The following is a 6000-nucleotide window of genomic DNA, read 5'->3' on the forward strand; positions in this document are numbered from 1 at the left end:
CAAATTGGCATATCGCGCTGCCGAAGCCGGTGGGGCCGGAAAGGCCAATTTGTATTGAAGCTGATTGTATTGGGAACCACCCCGCACCACACCGCGCCCCTATACAGTTGTAACTGTGGGGTATTGCACGGCGCTGCACGCTGCAAGCAGCCTACCCCACGATGAACAGGGTCTCATTGAATCCGGTCTATTATTTATTTAATCCGGGGACATATTGTGGGGTGAGGGCAACCCTTTGTCGTGGCCCTAGTTTAAAATGTCAATAGGAGGATCCGACCCTACAATTAGTGATGCTCACTGTGACTAGAGTGTCTGTCTGTCTGTCCGTCTGACAATGATCTGTAGGGTAGCACAGCCAATAAACAAGATACTACTCTTGCATGTTCAAATACTGTTTTGATCAGCCAGTCTGCCTTGACTTAGGCGGCGCGGTGGTTACGTTATATTGTCAATCTTGGAAAGCTAACTTACAGTTTTAATTATTATAAAATAGATTGAACTAATCAAATGTTTTCTACCATTTTAAATTCCATTAATACCCTTTCTTCGTTTAATGGTTAAAAATCACAAGATATAGTTTCTTATAGGGATTTGTCTAATTTATACAAACAATAATTTATATAAACAGTACTTCAGTTGGGAAATCATTAAACTGATCTTGTAATATAAATGCAGGCTATACAATTATACAACTATAGTTGTACAGTGGACATTTTTTGATTCGGAATTTAATTAATTTTATGTTACTATACTGCATAGTGTTTTTAATAAAAATACTAGGGACATTTTAACAGACTGTTATGTCGTGTAAACATTAATTCTAGTGTTTTATGTATTGTGCCACTTTATTTGAAAAACGTATTTTCCATCTTCATTGATACCGTTTTGTAGCAGATGTTTCTATTGCGTTGCCAGATTGCCAGAATTAAACTGAAGCGGCAGAAAATCTATTTAAATAGGAAAGTGTCCATGCAGCTTTTGATGGCTTGTTTCTCCTACTATAAAGTAAATATGGTCGCATAAGGGGCCGAGATGAAAAGAGTAAATTCATCAATTTGACACGAACCCATCCAGGACCAAGTAATGCACAAGACAAGAAACAGCTTTTACTGTTTTGACAGAGCGAGGGTAAGAACACAAATGTGATTTCCTTAGCTATTGTGCGATCAATAAATTTCTCCGTTTATGACAAATTATATTAATAATATGAAACTACAAAAGCATATTCTATAATTCATACATGACGACTTGAAAGTCCTCCTGTTGCTTTGAGTTTATGTTAATGACAATAAAAAGTGAAATGGAGTCATCCAATCAAACACCTGCCACACTGGTGTCCCAAGAGAAGGACTTATTTTATCAGTGAGTAGGCACATCGTGTACACCGAGTACAACTGGCAGTCAGTCACCAGTAACACTGGCGCTGTACTGGTGATTACATCACGTAATTATGTTACGTTGCCCCTACACACACTGTATTACGGTTTTATTACAGTACGTGTGACACATGCGTACCGTCAGCGTCATATAAATGTTTTCATATTGAAAAGTATCGGCTTATTTGTGTTACCTAGGTGAATCCATATTGTCACGTAATATATTTCATATTTACGGTTTTGTAACGCAGTTGTAAAACATCTCTTTTAACCCTAGACAGTTAACCAAGATTAAACCTCATGGGTCCTTAGTATCTACGTGTATGGGTCCAGGTATGCAAGTTTCCTTAAATCCCAGGAAATAAAGGATGGGTTACTGGCAACTACGCTTAAGTCGATCATGGATTTAATAGACATTCGAATTTCGAAAACCTTTAGTTCTTGGGAATACTGTACATCGTTTATGAGTCTAGCTAGGGCTACCTCATCGAGGCCCTACAAAATTGACACTTCCCTTGCGCCTACCTCTCTGTTGCATATTGTTTGTGATGAAATCTATGTAACGAAACAAGTACTTCGGTTCCGTATTTATAAAACAAAATGGTTGAAAATAAAACTAATTCCAATAAAGTTGTCAGGACCATAAAGTACAGTAATTGTCGTGAGGGCCGGCCACTCGCTCACTAGTTAGCGATATCACCTCCTCTCTAATAGTCTCTCACACTTTACTCTGGGCACTGCCATGCTGCTTCACATCATCTTAATCACTCTCCAATGCTATAACGCTAAGTGCTGGATATCAGTGTAATAATTCACCACCAAGTTTCAGATTACTGTATTTTATACCATATAACATACCCTAATTCAGTTTTGTACAAAGCAATAATTTGTTACATATACATAAAATTAACATAATTATGAAATCGTCTTTATTTTACAAAACAAAACTTCTTTTGCCTCACTGGCCGGTAGATTTATAGTGCAGTTCCTAACACTGTTACATTAAAACTTCGCTGAATCTTCTGGTTTCGAAAAAGCTACAAGAATGTACTAACTGAATTAACTAACTGTAATCTGGAATTTTTCGGCCTTTATCAGGTACCTCGTTTGGACTTCTCGAACTCTTAAGATCTCTCAGCCCCTTTGAGCTACTGATTTCTGGCATGTACCACGCTGTAGGAGTTTTCGGTCTCTATCAGGTACCTCGTTTGGACTTCTCAAACTCTTAAAATCTGTCAACCTCTTTGAGCTACTGATCTCTGTCAGGTACCATGCTCTGAGAGCGTTCGAACTATATGAGTGTTTTTGGCTTCTCATGGCTTTTATACACTAAGAGCTCGCGAAAGCAGGATATTATAATTTAAAGAGGTGCAGTTTTTACATTATTCCTGTGTATCGAACCAACTGCTTACTGTCGTATAATAAACAATTAATTGCTGTCCTACTTTCGTGAATTCTTTGACATTTTAATTGTGTTTGTTGTGAATGTTATCGCTCCGTTTTGAAATATTTTTATAACATAGTTTATGTTTTTAGTCTTAAATTTTGTAACTGTACAACACTGATAAGACATCCATTCTTTCTGTATCTTCTCTTCGTTAACTTTTTTACTAAACTCGTGTAGTGAACTGGCATTAGAAACAAAATGTAATACGATAAAATTCCAGAAGTTTAGAGAACGTTGATAATGTTATATAAAAATTCATTGTAAAAAATGTATTTTTCAGAAATTTATCCCTGAAGCTTGCAACAAGAACCCGTATGTATTACCGGGGGCCGCTTCGACTGATAAGGGAGCGGAACAGCTAATACATGCTAATATCTTGTTATCAGAGTCAAAGGCCGCGCTAGATAATGAGCTCGGTGTTCCGCCGCCGTCGCCGCGGGCTTATTGGTAGCGAAACTCGCAAAAAAAGTCTAAGAACAGGAAGCGGGCAAGGTCGGTTATTGATTTTAGCAAGGAAAATTTTAATGATGTAATTATCAACACTGAGACGTTCCCAAAATACCGGTTTAGGAAGTGAAAGTTCCCTGCAGTTATATACTTATGAATATAATGAAACTTCTAGTGGGATAGAATTGAATGAAACATGTAAAACGATTGCATGTAATTTTACGCGTATAAAAACAAGCAGTTATTTATTTCTTTTTAGTTTTTCAGTTAAAACAATTTGCTAAGAACTTTCTCAGTTCACTTAGTTGAATTCTTTTACCTTCTTTTCAATCTTACAAAGGAAACTAGTTTTTTTGCATTATATTAAATTTTTTTCAAAACTGATCTTTATAAAGCCTACCTAATTAGTGTGCAGTGTAATTTGATTGTTTTAGTTCTGATTGATGCGGTCTCTATAACGAACCATTAAGATCTTAAGATCTAGAATGTACATCTTCGATTCTTGTATGGATTTTACCAAATATACTATTCATTCTACAAATATATAAGCGGTACAGCCTATTTCGCATGAATCACAAAATCGACAACCTATTATGTTGCACGTCCAATAAAACCGCGAAACACGTGAAACATTTCCTTACTATTTACATAGCGAGTAAATGTAAATTTGCTGACCTGCTACAGCCAAGTCAGCGAGGCCTGTGTGAGACCGGTGTGCTGTGGTGCAAGTATAGGGGAGACTGTAGAGCGAGACCACGGTTGACCATGACCATTGTCCCGCTAATCCTACAATAAAGGGACAGAGGGTGGTAGTTAAGTACCATGAAATATGAATTATCATAACCACCAGGGAGTAGACGGTGGGGCGAGTGTAGAGTGGCCGCACTTCATGTGCGATCGGTATTAGTTACAACTCAATCTTGCGATTTTCTAGTTCACCAGACTCAGCCGTTGTTCCCCGATGCTGGTGTAGACAGCTGGGCCACGCTGCAACTGTCGGCTCACTAGGAGATGGAGCACATCGTTCACGTGTTGGGAGTTCACCGATATCTGACACAGGCACGCGTGGCGTAGTGTCGTATAGTCCAGGCGCTCTTCTTGGAAAACATTTGTGTGATTCACACTACGCTGGACTATGTTTACATGCCTGGCACTGCAAGAGAAGTCTAAACGGTCTGGTCAAAGAGAATGCACTAATCGGAACTTAGTCAACATGAGAATTGAGACACGCCTTTATCAATCGTCAAGTCAGTCAGACTTCAGTTAGTAATGAATCACGTGCTAGAAGATTAGTGCTCATTGTTTAAAAATTGATATTAGCGTTAAAGCTATTCGGGTATTCCTCACATTTCACACATATGTCTTAAGTGATCACTGTTCTAGAATCGGTACTCGCGTTAACGATATCGGAGTATTTGTCACATTTCACATATGTGTCTTAAGTGATCACTGTTCTAGAATCGGTACTCGCGTTAACGATATCGGGGTTATTCCTCACATTTCATATAGGTATCTTAGTGACCACTATTAAAGAGTTGGTACTCGTGTTAAATACATTGCGAGTATTCCTAACATATCCCATACGCGTCTCTTTGTTTTTAAAATAAACACATACAAGTTAATCTCGAAAATAAACATATACAACTTGGACTTGCGTATCTGCTAAAGAACCAGTTCAGTATATTGTAGTGGTGGAGGAGGGTGTATAAATGATCTTAATATTAATTCAAAAGTTTTTCCAACAATAAGACATAGTAAATTGTAAAACAGTACATTTCCAGTATTTAATATAAACCAATGTTACTATAGAATTTGTCACCGTCATATTAGTATAGATAACTAATAAATATAAGTTGTAGTGGCATAAGGGGGTCCCCGGCTGTTTATTGGATTATAAATGATAATTGATAGGGTGGGTACAATAACAGATGTATCCTGGCCGAGCCCCTGGTCTCCCCTACGTGTATTGTGGCTAATGTACAGGGTGGGGTGAGCCTCAAGTACCGTGAAATATGAATTATTATATCCGCTACAGTCACGAGGGCGCGGGGTCTCCGCCAATATTTGCGGCACGAGCGGTGCACGCTGACGTGAGGTGTGGGAACACCAAACATATCATGGTGATCGTGGGGAGGGGAGTACCAATTTCACAATGGATACTCCAGTAGTAAATCTTGAGGGAACAGAATTTTCGAACCCACTTCTCAATAGCGCAGTGTAGTGTTGTGGGTACGGCGGTTATCACGAGCGAATCAAGCAACGTCGAGCGTGGCTGCTGCTTGGTGTGTGACCGCTGAGCGATCCTGTCCTTGCAAGCAGTTCGCCTACCCGACCATTGCTGGTGGTTCAGATGTCACCTTTAAGCCGTTGGTCCTTAAATACATTCTTGTCTTTACTTTTAAAGTAAAAAAAAGTAAAGAATGTCTTATTTTACCAGGCGAAGTTAGGGCTAAGAAGCCCTCTCTAACACTTAACCTGGGGACCAACGGCTTAAAGGTGACTTCCGAACCACCACCAATGACCGGGCATGCGGGCCGCTTGCAAGGACAGGATCGCTCAGCGGTCACCTATCCAAGCAGCAGCCACGCTCGGCGTTGCTTGATCTGGTTATCTTGCGATAACCGCCGTACCCACTACACTGCGCCATTGGCCAACTTTACTTTGTGACCGCTGAGCGATCCTGTCCTTGCAAGCGGTTCGCCTACCCGACCATTGCTGGTGGTTCAGAAG

This window comes from Homalodisca vitripennis, chromosome 4 (genome assembly GCF_021130785.1).
Source record: "Homalodisca vitripennis isolate AUS2020 chromosome 4, UT_GWSS_2.1, whole genome shotgun sequence".
In the NCBI taxonomy this organism is placed as follows: Eukaryota; Metazoa; Arthropoda; class Insecta; order Hemiptera; family Cicadellidae; genus Homalodisca; species Homalodisca vitripennis.